The following is a 22,268-nucleotide window of genomic DNA, read 5'->3' as shown; positions in this document are numbered from 1 at the left end:
TCTCCTCTCCATCCTGGGATGGGACTCTGGAAGAGCCTGGTTCTCCTCTCCATCCTGGGATGGGGCACCAGCAGGGACACAGCTCCCCAGTGCTCCTTGTTCTGGCCTGACACAGGGCCCCAGGAGGACCTGGTGCTTCCCAGTGCTCCCACTCCATCCTGGTACCAGCATGGGGAGGGACACAGTCCCCCAGTACTGTGTTGCTTGTCCAAGGTCTGGCCCTGGACATTCTGGGTGTGCCTGGGCTGCGCTGTCACGGGAGGAGCAGAGGGAGCTGAGCACAGAGCTGTGGCTCATCCCAGCAGCCACAGCCAGGGCAGGAACCTCCCAACAGTGCCGATGGGTGTAAACAGGAGCCAGGCAGGGGGAAACAGTGTCTGCAGACATTCAGAAGAGTCTGCATTGCTTTTTCTTTACTTGCCCTGGATCTTGAAAATGGGAATATTTTTACTTCCTTGGCAGACACCCATTTTTACTGCATTAATTAGGAGTAGAAATACCTCCAGGAGCAGCAAATCACTCTTGGCACATCCCTTCTGCCCCTTGCAGAGTGCTTCAAGCAGCTCCAGGAGCCTCTGGGACAGAACTATTGAGCTCTCAGCCCCTCTGGAAAGCACAAGGATTTATAAGATTTGTAAGAATTCTTTATGGCTGGCTGGAAAGGAGATGGAGAGAGGCTCTGAGCACCTGAGGCAGGGGGGCTGCAGCATGTGCAGCTCAGCACAGCCCTTCCCAGCCAGGGGCAGCCCTGAGCATCAGCCTCGCACAGAGGAGAAAAATGTTCCCTGGGCTCCCTCCCACGCAGTAGCAGCTGTGGAATTTCTTGAGGTTGCAGCAGAGGAAACCCTGAAGGTTTTCTTTACGAAACAGATGCTTTACATATTCCTGATTTTCTCTTCACTAAAATGTCCAGGGTTTAAGTGACACTTTGCTTTTGCAGTGTGGTGCTGCTCACAAGCACTTCTACAGCACCCCAGGGATATTCCCCTCTGATCCCATCCCCTGTCCAGCCCCACTCTGGCTGCCAGTGCCCCTCGGTTTGTGAACAGCAAGGGGAATTTGGTCCTTCGGTCCTCGAGTGGACACAGAGCTCATTCCCCCTGTGCCACATGCCCTGGGAAGCACTCACTTTATGTTCCAGCCAGGCAGCTGCAATCAGCAATTTGTCCAGCTTTTTTTCATCCCCAAGAACTGCTTTTGATAATTGCAGCCTCTAAGGGCTCATTCCCATCTGAGCCAGCAGTGGGATCACTAAACACCGCTCTCAGTGCAGCAGAACAGCACTGTTGGGTTGTTCCCTTTCATTTCTCAGCTCTGTGCCCCAAGGCATGGATGCTGATAAGCATGGCCTGGATGTATGGAACCCATCCAGATGGTTGCAATGCCTTTCCCTGTCCTGCTGCTGGGATGGAGAAGCACCATGGTCCTTGGATCCAGGTCACAGCACTCTGACTTCACCTCCTTTGGGGAAACAGCCTCACCCTGTGAGTGCTGCGGGGCTGATGCTCTCACAGATGCAGAGAGCACTTCTGCCAGGCTGTGGGACCCCCTGCTTCAGCAAATAATATTCCTAAGACAACTTTTTTGGGATAGAGATCCCAGACAAGTACTACAGGTGGTGTCTTCTAATGGAAACAGGGAATCCAAAGTGCCCTTAAAATCCTGGTCCCAAACTGGGAGGCTCGCTCTGAGCAGAGGGTCCATCAGGAGGGGACAAATAGGGCTGACAGACTGGTGAAGTACTGGGGGCTTGGCTCCAGATTTAATCAAAGACAGAAATCATTTGCTGGCTCCTCTGCACAGCTGGGACTGGCAAGATTTGTGGCCTGAGAAATTAGGACATGCCTCCTTCTTAGAAATCTCAGTGCCCCTCAAGCAGAGATGCTGCTGTTTTGGGGTTTTCCTGCAGGCTTGGCTCCCCCAGGCTTCCCCACTTCTTTTTAGCCCTCTCCTGTCCCAGGGCACACAGTGAGCACCAGGACCCCAGCACACAGAGTGCTCGCAGCTGGATTTGACCCTCACAAGGTACCATGAGCGTAATTCCTGTGCCATGGGACAGACGCTGGGATGGCAGGAGGAGGGTGGAGGCTCCGGCCGGGGCTGGCACACAGGAGTGAGCCGCAGCTTCCAGGCATGCCAGCGGCGTTCGTCAGGGCTCCCGTGAAAGCGAGCAGGCGGGGGAGGAGCTGCTTGAAAAATTGCTATTCACAGAAATAGAAACTTCCCGCAGAAACACGCGTGCGTCGGTGACAAAAGCCCAGCTGGGAATTTCTGCTGGCAGCAGGAGCAGTGGGAGGCGAAGGGGCTGGGGAGTGCAGGAGGCTGAGGTGCAGGACTGGGGGTGCTGCCAGGGCCCTGACCTCGGCTCTGAGGGAAATTGCTGCTTTTTTAGCTGGAAAAAGCATCTCTTGGCTCCATCATCCTGCAAACGGTCCCCAGGAGCAGGACCTGGCAGTGTGGCAGTGATGGGCTCCGTGCCCCCCAGTCTGAGCCATCTCCTCCAGCAGAGCTTCCTCGGGGCTGTCAGGACAGCACAGAGGGTGATGAGGCCCTGGCACAGGGTGCCCAGAGCAGCTGTGGCTGACCCTGGATCCCTGGGAGTGTCCAAGGCCAGGTAGGATGGGGATTGGAGCAACCTGGGATAGTGAAGGTGTCCCTGCCATGGCAGGGGTGGAACTGGTTGAGCTTTAAGGTTCCCTCCAACCCAGACCATTCTGAGATTCTGGGATTCCACACTTCCCCAGATGATTTTCATGGCAGCCTTAAGCCATCCTGGCATTTTGTCTGCCTATTCTCTCCAGTCCCCTGAACCCCATCGTTAAGCAGCTATTATTAGTCCCATTTCTTGGCATAGCCAGGAGCTGTGTCAGAGCCCACCACTCTATTTATAGAATTCTGTGAGCTGTTTTGTTACTTGTGTTAATTGAATTAATCCCTTCTGAAGAAAAGAAAATACTTGAAGAGCTCAAGTTCAGTCCCCGGGACAACATTCCCAAACTGTGGGGATCCAGGCAGCATCTCAGGCCACTGATAATCCTTAGCCCTTAACACCAGGGAGAGGCTGCCCTGCTCAGTGTTCCTGGGAATTCATGGATGGGGATGACACCAACCCTGCCCTGCAGAGCTGAGACTCGTGAAACCCTACAAGGGGATGGAAGGGAAATAGCTTTTATTATCTAGATAGATTTTACTCTAGATATTAACAGATTTAGATGTGCAATATGTACTTAACAGATGGATTCATCCTTCACTATGCAGGAAACACAGCAATAAAGTCTATCTGACTTAAGAATTACTGGGATCTCCAAGTCCTTTAGAGTGTTTCTGTCTGCTTTGGGACATAATTAGTCTCTACAAAGTTTCTTCCATCTCATGCAGGCTCTTCCCTTAGGGACCCCTGTAAGATAACCACAGTCAGCTGGGCTTTCACAGTGAGAAAATGCTTATTGGCAGCTCATATGTTATCAGGGCAGGATCATTTAATCAAGGAACAAGCATGGATGGGAAAAAGCAGCACCCAGAAGCTAAAATAATTTTGGAAAAGAAAAATTTGTCACACATTAAAGCCTAGCCACTACCTCCTGCAGCTTTGGCTCTCTGATGCTCTGAGACCAAGTGGTATCAGTGGCAAGGGTGTCAATCAGATAATGGGCATAAATTAATATTAAAATCACCACATGAACTGCAGATTGTAAAATCCACTGTCGTGTTTGCAGTTTGACTGGGCCATTTTTTGGTTAATTCACAGCTTGCAAATGAAAATGCTGTTTCCTTCCTGCCTGGCACTGGAAATAAGCATCTCTCAGACTGCAGAGTTGGTGGGGTACACTGCTCATGATTCTGGATTCTGCAGCTCTCTCTGACAGAGATTCAACAGCTCTGTTGAGAGCTGTTTCAAAGCTCTCAACAGGTAGAGCTTTGAAAAATGTCACTTCTCTCCACTGCTGTCACCTCTCTCTGATGGCCTGTCAATGTGACACCACCAAGGCTCCCATCCCCAGGAATGTGCAAGGCCAGCTTGGATGGAGCTTGGAGTGACCTGGTCTGGTGGAAGGTGTCCCTGCTCGTGGCAGGGGTGTTGGAATTGGGTGAATTTTAAGGTCCCTTCCTACCCAAACCATTTATGATTCCAGGAGGTTGTCCTGAGCACAGGGAGACCTTGATGGATGTGATTTCATTCCCTGACTCAGGGGATGCTGCAGGAAGAGCTTCCTGTACTAAGCCCATAACAGAGGCTCAGGAGGGATGGAAGAGCCTTGTATCCCAGGAAAAGGCTGTGTTTGGAGCCTGAGGGATGTTTTCCCACTTCTAGCTGGAAAGCCACCTTCAGCATCAGGGTTTTGAGCTAAGTGCATCCTTCTGTGGGGCTTCACCTTCTCTGCAAGAGCCACATCCCTGCGAGGCGGTCCTGGCAGGGGCTCTGCTGGCAGACCCCCGCTCCCGGGGACCTGCTCCTTCCCAGGAGCGGGGCCAGGGCCATCTCCGGGCCGAGTTTCGGTGTCGCTCCCTGGGAAGAGCTGCAGGATCTCCCGCTGTCAGCAGATGCCAGCAAAGAGCCGCTCTGCAGCCACCGGCGCTGCCGCGGGCTGGGGGTACCGGGGATCCCCACCCTGGGCTCTGGGGCACCTTCTGCCCCCACCCCACCGTCCGGCTGGGCGCTGCCTGCCGGGGACAAAGCCTTGCGGGGATCTGGGGGGGCTTTGCCACCAGCTGAGACCCCCCAGGCTCAGCTCCCGAGGAACTGCAGAACTGCAGAGCTGCGCTCCTCTGGCACCGAGCAGAGGATCGGGACCCTCTGGCTCATCCTTCGTGCCACTCGGGGGGCAGGGGACACGCTGCCCCTCAGACTGCTGGTTATGAGAGTCACAGAGTACTTTGGGTTGGAAGGGACCTTAAAAACCATCTAACCCAACCCCCCTGCCATAGCAGGGACGCCTCTGCTAAACCAGGTTGCTGGAAGCCCCATCCAGCCTGGCTTTGATGTCCCAACTCCGGGGCATCCACATCTTTTCTAGGAAACCCTGTCCTGTGTCTCACTACCGTCACTGTACAAATATTCCCTCTTTATCTGGGCTAAGAGGGCACTGGGGAGGAATTCTCACCTCTTCTCACTGCTCAGTTATCCCGGGCTGGCCCCAGCGCCGGATTTTGGCAGGCGGTGTCCAACAGGATCCTCCCACATGCCTTGACTTTCTGCTCAGCACCCAGGGCACAAACCCCACCCTCCTCTTACCCACCTCCTCTTCCTCACTCAATTCCTCTCCTAAGGACTTGAGAGGCACCTCCTGCTCCCTCCCAGCTTGGCAGGCGTGTGTGACACCCCTGCTCCACAACAAGAGCTATTTTTACCCTTAAAATATTCATGTTCTCCCGGCTCAGCCTCGTGCACTCCCCGTGTCCGCAGTTCCTGGCTGGCTCCCCGCTGCAGCTGGGATCAGATTGTGTCCCCAAGCACCCTGCAGCCGGGAAGGGATGCAGGAGGAGCCCATCCACTGCCCCATACAAAGCTCTTTTTCCAGCCCGACCTCCAGCTGGAACTTGTTTGATAGGAGGATGTACACATATATATATATGATTCCTGCTATTTCCCCTTCCCTCCCTGCGATTTTTCCCTTCCTCGTGGTCTTCTCAGGTCTCTGAAGTGAGCTCAGGGCTGCCCAGGGGAGCAGTGCTGGCAGCTTTGCCAGGTCTTTTTGATGGTCAGGGAAGGGTGCTGGACCTGGAAAAGCCTCAGGTCCTTGGATTCAGGTGCCAGGACGGGTCTGTGGTCACCCCCCATCCCCTCCTGGCTGCTGGACCCCGTGTGCCTCGAGGGAGCCCAGCACTGTCCCAAGCCCTGGGGTGCTGCTGCCCACAGGACACACACTGCCCATTTCCGTGCTGCTTTGAGGGGTGCTCTAAACCAAACACCAGAGCAGCAGATGGAACCCACAAGGCTCCAGGAAGGCTGAGCAGGGGCATCCATCCCTCTGTATTCTAGAGTGGATGCTGGATGCTCTGGGTACGATCCTTAGAGGGCATTTTCAGGGGCTGAAGGGGCCGCAGAAAAGGAATGGGGGGCATCATCCCTGCTGTGAGCTCCCCATCCAGCTCATGGCACCTCCAGAGGAGCCCTCTGGCATGAGGGGGATGGCAGCAGTGACCCCCCAGGGGAAGGGCACCCGTAACCATCCCCCTGCCCCAGGCTGGCCCCCGCTCACCTCTGCTACAGCCCTTTGCTCCTCCCCAAAGGGAGGTTTTAATTTACCCTCTTGGCTGGCGAAACCCTATCCCGAGCAATTCCCCAGCCGTTCCTCCGAATCGCAGTAACTACCTCATTACTTTGATATTAATAGAATTCATATGGCCTGGAGAAGATAATTGAAATTAGCCCCGTGGTGAGGGGGAGCTGAGGGGCCGGGGGGGCTGAGCTGTGTCAGGGGGTGAGCCCTGACCCCTGGCTGGATTCTGGCCTCCAGAGTGGGTCCTGGGGCCTGCAGTGCCCACAGGGATGAAGCATTGCCTGTGGTTTGTCCAATTGCACAAAACTGGGAAGCAGGATGGATGGACAGCCATTCCAGTGTCTGTCAGACTGCGAGGATGCCCGGCCAGCCCCTGCCCTGGCTCTCAGGACATTGACCCTCTCGTTATCCCCTGTCTTGTCCCCAGCTCCAGGCCAGGCCATGCAGTAACCCCCAGCAGCATCTCCTGCCATGGGGCCATTGCCATTCTTTCTGGGAGAAAAAAAAGGGGGGAAAAAAGGTTCATTATGTGCAAAAGCACAAGGGCAGACAGCAAATGGCTGTCACAGGCAATGCCACTGCCCAGCAGGACCATGACAGAGCCATCCCACCTCCCCTCCAGCCCTGGGTTCCTGCAGCTCCCACCCACCTGCTCCCCGTCAGATGGGAGTGACCCCCACAAAGGGGCCATTCTGCCACCCTTGGGCTTTGCCCTGACATGTGTCACCTTAACCTCTTCCTTGGGACCAGCTGCTGCCAGGGGACCCTCCTTTGTGGCCCTGGCGGGCAGCAGACGAATCTTCCCATCTGGCCTCGTCTGTTGGAGACCCCCTGCCCCAGCTCATAACGGCATTAACCTCACTCCCACCCCCTCAACTGTCACCAACAGCCCCAGGTCCCCAGGCTGGGGACAGACTGCATCCCACAGGGACTTGTCACATCCCTCACCCACCCCTGGCACCTCACCGGGACCCAGGCATCCCTCCCTGCTCCTCTGACCCAGCCTGAGAGTATCCCGAGCATCCCTGGCTACTCCTCTGACCCTGCCTGAGGGTATCCCGGGCATCCCTCCCTGCTCCTCTGACCCTGCCTGAGGGTATCCCGGGCATCCCTGGCTGCCCCTCTGACCTCCTCTGTCTGCACAGATGAGCAGGACAAGGCAGGACAAGGAATTTGCCTCCAGGGGCTTAAAAAATTCCCGCACACCTGTGACTGCAGGTGGGGTGAGTCCAGCCCTGGGGCTCAGGACCAGCACAGGGGCTCCATCCCAGCCTCCTGCCACTGCACCGCATCTCTCTGCCCCTTGTTCGGTCCAGCACTGCTCCCACGGGCATTGGGGGATGCTGCAGCACCCTGGGCTGCCAGGCAAGCAGGAGACCATCGGGGACGGGATGTGAGGAGCAGCACAGGTGAAGGAACAGGAGAGTGACAGGATGAATTTGGTGAAGGAGGCTGGCATTCCCTGGCTGCCAGGTCAGTGAAGTCCACAGGTCAGGACAAGGCAAGGCAAGACTCCCCCAGTGCCTCTCCCTCCCTCCCCAGCCAGCCATCCCCGAGGAGGCCTTATCTGCCTCTAATGCTTCGCAGCAGCCTCCCTCCCCAAAGCTTGTGGGCTTGGCAAGATGCTCCGAGACTGCATTTGCTCCAAATGGATTGTATCGAGGGGAGAACAAAGCACTGGAGAGTTTTCAAAGCGGAGCTGTGATCACAGCCCACAGCAGAGGTGGCCAGTCCCTGGTGGAACCTTCCAGGGGACCCTCTGGGGTCCAGGCTCGGCCCCAAAACCCATCAGGCAGTGGCTGCTGCCCCTCAGCTCCATGTCCCAGCCCTGGCTCTGCCATTCCCCACTGGTGTCCGGGCAGGGGCCATTCAACAAGTGCTGGCCAGAAGACAACAGCTCCATTTTCACCAAAAAAATGTTCTGCTGCAAACTCTGGCCTTGCTCCAGCTACAAATGAAAAAATTAGGTGGTTGTTTTTTTTTTTCTTTCCTGCTGCAGGGTTTCTTGGAAAGCTGGTGTGGGGCAGGCACTGGAGCAAACGCTGACCTTGGCATCACGCCCTTGCCCACTTGTCTCCCCATCCCTGGTGCAGGAAGCTCCAGGCAGAACAGCTGGCAGAGCAGATATTTTTCTCTAACACACTCAAGAACGTGAGGAGAAAAAGGGAAATATTCTCTCCTCTGTTGATCTGAGCACAAATTGCAATCACAGTCAGGAGGGGTCCACCATCGTGTGGAGCTTCCCCTGTCCAGCCTGTGCTCCCTTTGGAAAGATGGGAAAGGTGATGCCAGGACTGACCCAGAGCGCCGTGGGCTGCATGAACCAGGGTGCTCTGTGCTCTGTGGTGAGGGGTTCCCAAGGAAGCACACAGGCACACAGGGAACCACCCCTGTCAGGAAGGGCTGGAGCAGAAGAAGGAACCAAGGAATGAGACCAGAAAGTTGTGTTGGCTTGGCTTTCCCTCAGATCCTCAGGAAAGATGGTGTCAGCAGTGAGTCAGCTCCTGGAGGTATGTGAAATCATAATTGAAGAATGCTGAGAAAACAGCAAAATCCCACAGAAAAAAAAAAATGTGGGGGAAAAATATCCCAAACAGCCTTCAAGCAAAAGAAATTGTGGATCCTGGAGCCTCGGTGCTGGGCAGAGTCATGAAAGAGAAGGGGTTCAGCAGCTGAATACATTTCAGGGAGAAAAGGGATAACTGCAGGATTGCATCAGGGATGGGGAAAAAGGAAAACCAGCCCTGGGGCAGTGAGTCTCTGCTGTGGGACAGGCACAGGGCCCCACATGGCCCCGCAGCAGTGGGCTGGAGGGACACACAGGAGATCCCAGAGGCTCTCCCAATGCATTCCCAACCCGTGGGAAGTGTCACAGGCACGAGGACTCCTCTGGACAAGTGTCACAGAGAATCTGGGGAAACAATAGAGCTGCCCAAGGCCAGGCTCTGTAAGTGCCTGGTTCACACACTGTCACCTTGTGAGGGACAGAATCATCTGTGCCACTTTAGCAGGAGGGACAGGGCAGGGACTGAGCCAGGAGGGCCCAACATCCCCACAGCCACAGCAAGAGAGATGCAGAGCAAGTGAGGAGCCTCCTGCAGAAGGCATGGGGTGGTTCACAAAGAGACAGAGGGGAAAGAGGGGGAAAATCAAGCAAAAGGTCACAAGTTCAGAAGCTCAAAGGAAAAGGAGGTCTCTGTGTCCTGTGTGGAGGTGCTGAGAGGGGAAGAGAAGCTCGGGGGAGACAGTGCTGGATGGTGGGATTGGGGAGAGGGGTTCTGCCCATCACTGCTGGGATCAAAACCAACCCCTCCAGCCCTCCTGGAAAGGCCCAGACACCTGACCAAGGAGAGGAGCTGGGATCAAAGGCTGGGATGCACAGTCCTGGTGAAAATGCAGGAAATGGAAATGACAGAGCCAAACTCCAAGCAGCAGAGAAATGGCAGCAGAGTGAACTTTGACTGTGTGTCCATGTAAACAGGGCTGTGAAACCTTCCCCTGCACACTGGAGAGAGCCAGAGGGCAGGGAAAAGCCAGATGGAAACTCAACATAAACCCAGCCTGTGTGGGTACCACAGGCACCAGCAGGGCCTCAGGCTTCTGCCCCATCACAGCACCACCACGAGCCACACCAGGTGAGATCAGGGCACAGCTGGGGATGGGAACTGATCCATGGAGACACAGCCTTCCCAGCCCTCTGGGACAGCACCTCATGCCTGGCAGTATCCCCATGGGAATGCAAACTGGGCACCAAACCATGGCTGAAGAGGCTCAGGTGGGAACAGAAACTCTGTGCTGGGAGCCAAACAAGTGGGAAACAGCAACAAAAAAATGTTATTTTGTTATCAGGGATCAATCAAACAACCCACCCCGTTCAGTGTACCCTTCAAGGCGTGTGCACTCATCAGACAAAAACGATGGCAGTGAGGAATAGCCGTGTCAAAGGGGCTCCCAGCCCACACCAAGGGCAGGCACAGGCAGGAGCAGCATCAGCTGCACTTCCCGTGGGTGAAGGCCGTGCAGGGGTGGTACTGCACAGCTGGCATGGGAGGGATGCTGCTCCACAGGCCTGACACATTCCCAGCGCTTCCCTCTGCAGCTGGGCACTGCCCACAGCTCTGGGGAGGAGCAAAGCCCCTGGGCTAAGCTTTGGCCTTGCTGCTGATCCTCGCTGGGCTCCCAAGAGCTAAAAGCACTGAGGAAATGCCTGTAGGGACTTACAGGGAGTCAGGGGACGTTCTCCTCTGGTGGCTGGAGCCCCGGTGTCACCATCTGTGCTGCTGCTGATTTCCTCCCCAAACTGTCCTGGCCCCACAGAGCTCTTTGCCCTTGACAGGGAGGATGAACAAAGAGGTTTTACATAATCCCACATGATCTGCATAATGCACAGCCCCAAAACCTGCTGCTCTCACCCACCACGGCACAAGGAGCCGCTGGAGGTTCCTCTCTCCTCTCAGCCTGATTCCTCTTCCCTGGTGATGTATCACTGCCAGGAGTGAAATCCTGTGTTGAGCAGCTCTGCCAGGCCCCCAGGTGTGGGTACCCACAGCCCAGCATGTTTGGGGTGCTGCTGGAGGCACCCACATCCCGACAGGAAGCTTTTGCTCCAGCTGTGAACACCACACAGTCAGCTGGGGAGAGAAAAAACATGAAAGTGTGTGGAGATATTTTCACAGGGTCAATTTGAGGGTGCCCATGGTTTGTCCTGAAAGGTCTCCACCTCCAGTCCTCCCATCACCTCTATCCCACCCCTAGGGAAGGGAAATCCTGCTGGAGCTCAGGTGCTGAGCTTTAGCTGGAGCCGAGCATTTCAGAGCCACAAAATCCTGCTGCCTTGAGTGAGGAAAGAAACCATCTCCAGGTGATTGCTGATTGTGCTTAAAAATACAAAAGTAAAGCAAAAATTAAGGCCTAGCAGTCCCTGCAGCCAGTGGCTGTGGTGCAGTGCCTGGATGTGTTTGCAGGGCTGGAAATGGCATATCCAGCACAGCCCTTTCCCTCAGCACCATCCACAGTAACGCTGTGACACATACACCATGCAGTGGTGCCACACGGAAGTGGCCAAGCACAAAATCACCCAAAAATCACCCAAAAATCACTCCAAAGGAAGAGCCCATCCAGCTGGGAATCACCCTGGGATTCTCCCAGTCTCCTGCTCACCACAGGATGGGCACGAGCAGAGCCGGCAGCGTCTCAGCATCTCCAACCGACTCCAATGACACCACCCGTAGGCTCCAAAATGTTGGGGAAAAAATAAATATAGCTCAAAGGAGACTCAGAGATCGAAGGGAAATGGCCATTAGCAACCCTCCATCTGCAGTAAAGAGCCAGCCATGTCCGGCACTCCAGATCTAATGGGTTTTTAATATTCTCGTGGCACGCACTGGGGTATAGATGGGAAGAGACACTTGGAGGTCTTGCATGAGCACCAGTACTCGGGGGGCTGCTCACAGAGTTCAGGCTCTTCCTTTCCCTGCCAGCTGCCTGAGAGATGTAGATGTTTCAATTATTCTGTCAAGCTGTATATTCCAAATTGAGGCCAGGGAAGTGTCTCTGTCTTATATAGAAAGAAAGGAAAAAATATATCCCTAAAAGGAAAAGAAATGAACTCAGAAATTAATAAGGCTGATTGACAATGCTGCTTTGGAAACTCTGGTACCATATGGCATCCTTGAATGGCTGCAGTGCTGTTAGGATGGAGCTGACCAGCTGGAGAGTTACTGTGGGTTGTTTGTAATTGTAATAATGGATATCAGATGGCTGGTGTGGAGCAGTTTATAAATGAGAACAGACAATGAGCCGCACTGTTTGTCAGGAAATCATTGCTGATATGGGCTTTGTGCTCCCCACCACTCCTGGGTGGAGCTGGCTGCTCCCAGGGCACCCTGTGCTGCCCCGGGGTCCGGCTCCGGCCGGGAAAGGCACGATCCTGGGGCAGGTACTGCATCGCTGAGGAGGGTGGTCCAGCCAGGAGAACTTCCAAGAAAAAACTCCTGGTGCTGTGGGCAGAACCTCAGATGCCACTGGGAGATGGCAGCAAGGCTGATGTCCTGCAAGAGATGTGGGGTGCAGCCAAGGAGCCTGTCTGAGAAAGCCAAAGTGAATGGGGACCTGTCTGGGATCCACCCGAGACTCTGGAGCTGCTGGGGGCTCAGATACTGACACTTCCAGATTGGTTTTTGTGCTGAACAGCCAGAAAAATCGTGACATTTCAGAACTTGCCAGTTAATGGATTTTTTTATTATTTTTTTTTAAGTCAGTAACAGTGAAACTCATTATTTCAATTTCTGCTGATCTCCAACTCCACAGTTAAGCACATAAAGCGAAGCCTGACTTTGGAACGAATATGTCACACACTTGTTCACTCCTCTTTTTCAGAATGAACTTTCATCCAAATTAACACAGGACATTGCCCAGCTGGAATGTCCCCTTGCTCCAGCTGAAGCCACCCTGTGCCACATGGCCCTGCAGCCAGAGGACTCCAGGCAGGACAAGGCTGAGAGAGAAGGCTGCCTGCAAGGCTCAGCTATTACAACTGTTATTAATTCCTTAGTGGTCCTGGATTATTTTTTACCCCAAAAGCTATTGAAAAAGAAGTGATAACCAAACTGTGTTGTGGATATTCCCTCATCACCTGAAGCCCTTTGGCAGTGCCAAGTGATGTTGCAGGGCAGGACAGGCACAGCCACCTGTCCTTTCACACTCAAACCCACACACAGCTGGGTGCTCCAGCAGATCTTATTTTGGGCTCACCAGCCCCTGGGAAGGGATGGAAGGAGCCCTGGCACTGCTGGGCCTCCTTCCCTCTCGCCTTCAGGCTGATGGCATCTCTGGTGAGGGGGCAGGTGCTCTGGGAGCAGCCAGCCCACAGCAGGCAGAGCTTTCTAGGAAAGGCAGCTCCGTGGGAAGGAGGCCAGGCCTGGAGCTGTGGCCACATCATGTGCCAAGCGCTGGGCAGAGCATCCACGAGCTGCCATGCCCCTCTGCAGGGCATCTGCACAGCCTGGAGATGCTCCCACTGCTCCTTCTGGCTGCACAGAGAGACTGCAGTGCTGCAGGTGGGCTGGGAACCCCCCAGCCAGGACAGCAGCCTCCTGTGTCCAGGGCACAGGGAACAGTGGGCACAGGTGCTGGAAGTGCAAGAGAACAGCCTGGGGGGGATCATAAACAACTCATCACCTTCAGCAAAGCACTTCCCTCATCATTATTTTCAGCCCTTGCTACCTGTAACAGAATTGCTGCTCCCTGGTTTGGTTTGGATGAGAAATTAAATCTCTCATGCATATATTCTACATAAATTATATAGTCGTATTTAAATGTTTTCTATTCTTACATATAAAGATTTCTTTTATATTATTCTTCTGTAGTATAAAAATATTCCTTGGAAACCCCAGGGTGTACAAATCCTCACAAAAAACCCTTGGTGAAGCTGGACATGGGCAAGGCAAAGTGACTAAAGTCCATGGACAAAATCAGCAGGCAGGAAACCTTCCTCTAATCCATTACCCCTAACCAAGCTCTGTGATTAATTCCCTAAAGAAATATGGAGTCCTGCTTCCTGCCAGTTCTAAAAACATCCCTGTTTATATGGGGCATTGCTCTTCCTCAAAACTCCAGTATGTCTTTTTTCCAGTTCAGAGAGGATTATTTGAATCTGCCCATTTGCAGCCTTGATTTTTAGGCTTTCATGTAAAATGCAGTTTACCTATTCATTTTAATAGCACAGATTACAGGTCTGTCTTTCATAGATCAGCCACTATTTAGAGAAAATTGGCACCCATTACCATGCACCAAACATCATAATTAAGTTTTAATTTCTTTGTAAAGGGTTACTGAGGTGTGGTGCAGACACAAGGGTGTTTTGGACACCCCCTCTGGAGCTGGATGTGGGAAGCAGGAGGGCTGATGGCATTCCCCAGACCCACCCATGGTGTCCTGTCCCCATGTCCCCACAGACCTGCCTGATCACATCCTCCCCATTCTAGCCTGAAGTTGTCACTCAGTAGAAAAACTCCCTCTCTTTCTCCAGCTCAACTTTGGCTGACCTTACCAGCAAACTGAGCTGTTTGTAGGAAGGGAAGCTGGGGAACAGCCCAGCAGCCCATCCTGCCAGGGTGCCGGGGTCACAGCACGTTGGTGGCACCACAGCCCCGCTCCCCAGCACTGAGCACAGCTCCCTATGTGCAGGGCAGATGAACTTCTTACCACTCACCATCACCTTTTAAATCACCATGACTGCAAGCCCTGACAAGCACTGTCAGCAGTTTCAACACAAACTGGATTCAGTTTCAAAAGGAAGAGGTATTCAACACAAACCCATGCACAAACACCCTCGTTTTTCTGTTCTTCCTGCACAGCCACTCTGGAAATGCTGAATGGCCCAGGCTGGGCTCAGCCCTTCCGTGGCACCTGAGCATCCTATACTTGATGTGGTTGAGTGAGCTCAGCCTGCCAGGCTGTCACTTTTGGGGTGCCATCTGTTTGATCAGTCCCATCACCCCTGTGCCCATGGCAGGGCCCCATCACAGCCAGGCTGGCGTTGTTGGTTTTGGTCTCACCACATCCTCCCTCCCACACACAGTGTCTGTGGGCTTGCTTTGTCCTTCCTGGCAGGTAAGGAACCCAAAAGCGCTGTCACTTTGTCATCCCATGGTGGCTGGCACCGTGTCCCCTCACACAGGGTGCAGTGTTTGTGGGATCTGTGTGCTCCTGGAAGGGTGGATTCGGGATTCCCAGCTCTGCTCCGAGCCCTGGTGCATCCCTGGCCCATCAGCATCTCATGTCTCCTTTCTCCCCTTCCACAGGAGGTTGAAAAATCACCAAGAATCTGCTGGAGGGAGTTGAAAATGCAAAGTAGGAGCCAGCTGAGCACCAGGACAGGCACATGGTGGCTGTGAGCATGGACCCTGCACAGCCACCCCAAAATACTCTGGGAAAATGCACCCAGAGACAGAGACAGGATCATGAGGGGATCAGCACCACAGCCAAGAGGGAGGAGTCATCCCGAGCTGGGAGGATGAGGATGGAAGCACAGTGCCAGGGGTAAAGGTGCGTTAGGAGCAGAGGGCTGAAATAAAATCCAGCAGGGAGTGATGGTAGAAGTTGTGAGCTTCAAAATGCACCAAAAACTCCTTCTGCTTCAGACATCTGCAAAAAATATATTTAATGAAACCCAAAATCCTACCCCAGCTTCTACTCATTCGCTGTTTACTGCCAAACACCTCCACGGTGACTTTTGCTTTGTGTCTGTGGCTGCTCACATCCCATTGATGGAAAATGATGAAAAATGTTTTAAAATAACATAGCAAACCCCCAAAAGTGGTGGGTGCTCACGTGAGGATGGGGATGGCCACTTTGTCTTCCTGGAGGAGCAGCAGAAGCTGGGGTGTGTGAGTACCGTCCCCAAGCCTGGCTGTGCTCCGACAGGGGCTGTGGTTGTGATTTGCAAAACGATGGCTCCTTAGGGAAATGATGGGATTTACCCCACAGGTGCAGGTCTGGCTGGAAGGGGAGCACAGCAGCCAGGCTGCTGGCGATGCTGCCACCCAAGGAGCCACCATGGGACGGCCCTTCTGCCTCCCCAGGGCCCCTCTGGACAAGGGACTGCTCCGAGCATCCCCAAATCCTTCATCCCCAGCCCATCTGCCACTCGAGTCCCGCTCCCCGGCTGCGACGTCAGGGTGGCTCCCACTCCTCATTAGAGGTCGCAGCCCCTGAGCAAAGATTAATCTGGCACTTGTGCGAATTTATCTGCTTGAAAAGAGAGGGACTGGCTCTGACCTCGCAGTCTGGAGACTGGTGGGGAGTTTACTGTCCCCTGAGCTGTCAAGCCAATTCCCTGCAGTACCAAGCTGTTGTTCTTGGCATCTGCTAGGCAGAAAGGCTGTGAAACACCCCAAATATCTGTTTGTTTTAAAAGGTAAATATTAATTTCAGGATGCTGTTTGCATAAGCAGACTCTTGGAGCTTGAACTCACTGCCTTTTGCTGGTGTCACATGGCATTAGTGTGTATTTAACATTTATTTAACTCTCCTTGGCCCTGCTAGTGCCAGATGGCAGGCAGCCTGCACGGACAGACAGGGCTCAGCTCGGGGCTGCTCCGAGCGTGACAAGGGGCTGGGTTGAGGCTGCAAAGTTAAAACTTTGAGCAGTTTTGTGGCTGCAGGTTCCTGAATGACACCAAAACACACTTTGGGTTTGTGTCCCCAAGGCTGGGTGGTGTCCCTGCCCCCAGACACGCAAGGCAAGCAGGGAATCATCCTCTGATGAGTCCAAGCCAGGGCAAGGGCTGGGCTTTCCTCAGCTCTTGCCAGGCACTGGAGTCTGATCACCTTGGCCTGATCCTGCTGGCACTGAGCTCTCTCACTGCTCCCTAGGGAGCAGATCTGTGGATCCCAGCAGCCATCCCAGTTTGCATGCACTGGGTGGGACACCCAGAGCTGGAACCCTGAGCTGCACAAGCGGGGGGTGCCTGGACAGCCGGTGACATGGACGAGCTGCTGACATGGCACAGGAGCTGGTGACATGGCAGAGGAGCTGGTTACATGGCACAGGAGCTGGTGACATGGCACAGGAGCTGGTGACATGGCACAGGAGCTGCTTGCTGGCTCCTGGGGTCCTGAGCAGCGAGTTTGCTCCTCTCAGTGGGCTGCTGAGAGATCTCATAATGTGATGCACAGCCCTGATGTGCAGCTCCCACTGCTGAGTGCTCACACGTCTCTTTTCTGCCACTCCAGTCACTCATTCTCCCAGCACAGGGCATTTTTTTGGGTAATGCAGCACTGAGAGTGTCACTGCCTTCTCAAACAATGAAGAAATGCAGACAGATGGCCTCTAGAAAACAAATAAGATATTCAAAACAGTATCAGCCTCTTTATGGCTGCAGGCACCCATCAGCTTGAATATCCAAAGGAGGAAGATCTGAGATGGTTTCAGGGACAGGATTACAGCTTCTAAGTTCGGCTGGACACCTTCCTGCTCAAACATTAGTGTTTGAAGAAAGGGACCTGCATGGTAAATAATGTCCCAAGATGTTGTCACAGAATTATTGCCTGTTTGGGCTTGACAGCCGCTGAGTGCTCTGCCTCCCACCTGCTGAACAGGTCTCATCCCACCCATCCCCTGCTCCAGAAGTTTTTGCTGGATGAGATCCCATCCCCTCTCCCTGGACACAGTGCTCTGCAGGCAATGCTGTCCACTCACACTGTGCCAGGAGAAACACTGACTGGACACCAGGACTGACCTTGGGAAACCCCACTGACCTCCAGACCTCCCTTCTGGCACCATCTGCCTCACTCTCCTTTCACTCAGTTCTCACCCTTGTTCACTACTAAATTTTCTATTTTCCTTGTTTGGAAAACAAGATCTCAGTGAAGGAAGCAGGCAGGGTACTCTGGCCTGCCCTGTGAGAGAAATCCTTTATCTCATTTCCCACTCATTTCTATGACAGTAATGTCTTTTTTTCAACATTTTTAGAGCTACAAATACCTGTGAGATGAGAGATTTCCAAACCACGTTCCCTCTTGCTTTTGTGTTTGCTGTTCTTTGAGCAAAGCCATTAATCTTTGCCATCAGATGTGCCCTCACTGTGGAGGAAATGGAAGGACTGAGCTGCTGGGGGAACAGGGAGGGGTCAGCAAAAAGGTGAGGAAGAGGCAGGACAAGGCTGTGGGGAGCAAGGCTGGCCATACATCTTTTCCTGAGAGACCTTGCTCTATCCAGGGCCACAGTCATCAGCTGAGACCTCCCCTCCCTCTAGCTCAGCAGCCTGCTGACCTTTGTCATGTTGGTTTTATTCAGAGGGGGACTCCAGGCTATGAGATCTCATTAGAGAAGGTTTGGGTTGGAGGGACCTTAAAGATCATCTCATTCTCATCACGTGCAGGGACACCTTCCACTACCCCAGGTTGCTCCAAGCCCCATCCAACCTGGCCTTGGACATTTCCAGGGATCCAGGGGCAGCCACAGTTTCTCTGTGGCCAGGGCCTCACCACCCTCACAGGGAGGAATTTTTTCCCAATATCCCAATGTAAACCTATTCTCTTTCTGTTTGAAGCCATTCTCTATTCCCCTGTTCCTCCAAGCCCTTGTAAACAGTCTCTTCATCTTCCTTGCAGGCTCCCTTCAAGTACTGAAAGAGCACAATTAGCTCACTCTGAAGCCTCTCTTATTCCAGGCTGAACAATCCCAACTCTCTCAGCCTTTCCTCACAGCAGAGCTGCTCCATCCCTCTGATCCTTGGTGGCCTCCTGTGGACTCACTCCAGCAGCTCCTGCCCTTCCTCTTCCCTTCAGCAGAACTTCTGCATGAGCTGAAGGAGCACCAAACCCAGAATGGTGCCTCACATCAGTGCTCAGGTAGGGGTAAAGACGTGGCAGGACAGCAAACAGAACTGAAAAAAACCCATCCTCAGAGCACAGTTCGCTCAGCATGGCATGAGCTGAGGCGTGGGAAGGCAGCAAATAACCAGAGCAGAGGCCAACAAGTACCTGCTCATACACCAAGCACCATTCCCTGTGCATCTGACAGAGAATTCACCACGGAAAACATGTCTGTGACCCAACTGACATCCAATTAAATGTTCTAAACATCTCTTGACTTTTGGAGGGCATGTATGAATGTTTTGGTGGCTTACTGGCCATAGATACATACCCCAAATCGTGGCTGTGTATTTATAGTCCTAAAAATGCTGTTGGCAAAACTGTGGCTGCTCACTCGGGTGTGAGAAATGTATAAAAATACTGAGACATATATATCTACCTCTGCAGCATGTGTGTCCCCACACACTGCACTGGGCTGAGAAGCCTTTTTCTTGCCCCAAATACATGATGTGTTCAAGTGATAAAAAGAAAAGGGTTCCAAATGAAGTCCACATGCCTGGAGAGCCTCCTCTCTCATCCACCAGCCTATTTCAAGGACATACAGCAGCATCAGCTGAGTGAACAGGTGTTGCTCGGTTGGACGCAGCACAGAAATCCAGACTCATAAAGGCTGGGTGGGTTTTTTTCTCTTGGAGCAAATAAACCCTGCTCTGTCTACCAATGTACCAGCAGAGGAAAAATTGCATCTGACACCTTCATTTGATGGCTGTTGTTCCACAGGCCACAAGACAAGCTCAGCTCTCTGTACAGCTTCAAATCTGAGGGTGTGGAGGTGGGGAAGGAGAGCTCCCTGCAGGGCAGGCTGTGGCAGGGGTTATCTCCATGTGACATTTTCCCCTTGCTCACAGAACATCAGGGTCTGGAGCTCATCCTCCCTACAAGACCATGCCCACATCTCCCCCACGATCCTTGCACCACTCATCTCACATCTGACAAAGAGCACAGAGCCCCCATTCCCTGCTCACACCATTTCCTCTCCCTAGAAGAGGAGCTGGAGGAGCAGCATGATGGCCACATTTCAAACATGACTTCCGTAGGCAAGTCACATAAACCCATGGAAATGTCCCCAAAACTGCTGTCCTGAGCAGCTCCACCTTTCATCAGCATTGAGGCCTGCCAGACCAAGCTTTGTGTGTACCTTTTCCTGGTATTCCAGGGGTATTATTTAGACCATCCTCTCCTGTTCGGGGTTTCCAAAGCAGCTGTTTTATCTTTAGAAACCAAGCAGCAATGCAGACCCTGTCATGGAACTGCCCTGTGCCCACCATGGCTTCGCCTGGGGCACCATCAAAGCTGTGGAAGAGAAAGGAAGATGAAAACATATTTGCTGCTCCTTTAAAGCTTTCCCCAGCACATCCCAGTGCTCTGCTTTGCTCTCCCAATCCTCATCACCCTCTCCTCAATCTGAGCAGTGACACTTCATGCCAGGGCTCATCTCTCAAGGCTGTGGTGCTCTGGAGGGCTGGGACCGGGAGCAGGACAGCAACAGCCCCAGACTGTCACCACAGCAGTTCCATCTCCTGTGCCCTCAGCACAAAGAGAGCTCCAGCCTGGGTGAGCCTCGGGGAGATGCCAGGCTCTGACTGGCACACTCAGGTGTCTTGGGAAGCTGTTCCCATCACGGTGGGCTCTGATGGAGCCCAGCCTGCCACTCTCCAAGGAGCTTCACAGCCTTTAAGGACCAGCTAAATAAAAACAAAGCCCTTATCAGCACCCCACACAATGGCCCTTTCTGCTTCACGGTGTCAAATTGGCTCCAGCGAGGCTGTAGATGACACAGAAATGAAGTGGTGACAAACACAGGCCAGAGCCAAGCTGCAGCCAGCGTGGCAGGAGATAAGAGCGGCGCGGGGGATGTGGGCTCTGGCAGAGAGGGGCCAGGGAGGAGGCAAAGCCACAAAGTTGAAACCAAGACAATGGGACTGGATGGATGGTCCAGTGGTTTTAGAGCAAATTTGGATCTGCTCCATCCTGGGACATCTGGGCCCAAGAGATGCCTGTTCCTGGCCAGCAAACTCCAACGGAGCCTGTGGCTTGCTGAGCATCAGCAGTGAAACACTGCTGAGCTGCAGGGCTGGGCTACCCAGGGGCTGCTGCCAGCAGCCACCAGCCCAGAGCTGGGGCAGGTCAAACCCAGTTTGCTGTGTCCTACTGGAAACTGCAGCCCTGACCTGTGTGCCCTCATTTCCCCGAGGAGGGCTCACAGGTCTCAATGCCTTGATTATACAGGCACTGACTTGAGGGCATGGACAGTGCTCTAGGGCAGCCAGTTTGGATCTCCTGCCAAATCCCAAGAGCTCTGTATCACTGCAGTGAGCTCTTCCTAGGCTGAAGCAGGGCATCCATAGCCACACTGCTACCAGCATGACTTGGTGAGGACATCTCCCTAGGGCAGGAGACTGGGTCCTGGCCCTGCTCCCAGAACTACACATGTATTTTATTGCTGGGAAGGGAAACCCCAGCTATAACCCAATTTACAAGCACATATCTTCCTCCTACAGCTAATCCCAAGTCTTTTGGGATGTTCCTGACCTAGCTGGCATATTTTCAGCTTCCCAGAGAACACCTAAAATGGCAAATCCCTCTAGGACGGGAAGAAAGCTGTGATTCATTTTCAGATGCCAATTGGACTTCAGCATAAAGAAAAGGTTCTTCCCCAGAGGTGCTGGCACTGGCCAGGCTCCCCAGGGAATGGGCACGGCCCCGAGGCTGCCAGAGCTCCAGGAGCGTTTGGACAGCGCTGCCAGGGATGCCCAGGGTGGGGTTGTTGGGGGGTCTGGGCAGGGCCAGGGCAGGGCTGGGGGATCCTGGGGGTCCCTCCCAGCTCAGGGATATTCCAGGATTCCATGAGGCTGCAGCCTTGATAAACCCTGAATAGGAGTTTCAGGTTATTAGTGAAGATCTCGTGAACCCAAACTCTGTCATTTCCAGGTTGTGAGGTACCGTTAGCTTGTAGGAGTGGAAAAACATCTCACCTTTTCCAAGGATATCTGGCTGCATCAAGACTCCCTGGGAGACTTTGTGGATGTGGTTTAGAGGTCGGCTTGGAATGTGGGAAGCACCAGGAGGGAGCAAAATCACTTTGGTTACACAACCTGAGGCACTGGGGCTGGGCTGTGGACAAACAGATCCGTCCTCAGGTATTGTAACACTTTGGGGGTGTACAGGTATTGTACCACCTTTGGGGCTGTGTATACAGCTATTTTTACATCTTTTGGCAGTGTAGAGGTATTGTACCACCTTTGGGGTTGCATGTACAGGTACTTTAACATCTTTTGGGGGTATACAGGTATTGTAGCACCTTTGGGGTTGTGTGTAGAGATACTTTTAGACCTTTTGGGGGCATAGAGCTACTGTACCACCTTTGGGATTGCATACAGGTATTTTAACACCTTGAGGGGAGGCGGAGTGCTGTGGGGAGATGGGGAATGCGGCCGGCGGGGTGTGAAGGCCGGAGCCCACAGCCCGGCCGGAGCCCACAGCCCGGCTCTAACCCACAGCCCGGCCGGAGCCCACAGCCCGGCTCTAACCCACAGCCCGGCCGGAGCCCACAGTCTGTTTGTAACCCACGGCCCGGCCGGAGCCCACAGTCTGTTTGTAACCCGCAGCCCGGCCGGAGCCCACAGTCTGTTTGTAACCCACAGCCCGGCCGGAGCCCACAGTCTG

At 53.6% G+C, this 22,268-nt stretch overlaps 1 protein-coding gene across 1 annotated transcript in view; it reads left to right on the top strand.

The window, feature by feature from the left end:
* Positions 1-22,268, top strand: part of LOC107213168 (perilipin-3-like) — a 663,366-nt gene that overhangs the window by 433,245 nt on the left and 207,853 nt on the right. The window lies entirely within an intron of this gene.

The sequence above is a fragment of the Parus major genome, chromosome 20 (assembly GCF_001522545.3).
Source record: "Parus major isolate Abel chromosome 20, Parus_major1.1, whole genome shotgun sequence".
NCBI lineage: Eukaryota > Metazoa > Chordata > Aves > Passeriformes > Paridae > Parus > Parus major.
Note: the sequence above shows the minus strand (reverse complement) of the source record. Positions and strands in the feature narration are given on the sequence as shown.